A 212-nucleotide genomic window follows, 5' to 3' on the forward strand; every position below is an offset into this window, starting at 1 on the left:
CGGGCCTGACCCCCCCCCCCCCCCCCAGCCACTCCAGACCCTTCCCCAGCTCCGTTCCCTGCCCTGGACACCTCCAGCCTCTCTAACAGGCTCCAGCACCTCCCTCAGCTCCCCCCAGGGCTGCCCCTCTGCTCTCCTGCCCTCAGCCCTGCCCTCCCTGTCACCTGCCCCTGTCCTTGGCTGCCCTGAGCCCACCAGGGTCAAACCACTCC

Source organism: Acanthisitta chloris, unplaced genomic scaffold, assembly GCF_000695815.1.
Source record: "Acanthisitta chloris isolate BGI_N310 unplaced genomic scaffold, ASM69581v1 scaffold36124, whole genome shotgun sequence".
NCBI classification, from domain to species: Eukaryota; Metazoa; Chordata; class Aves; order Passeriformes; family Acanthisittidae; genus Acanthisitta; species Acanthisitta chloris.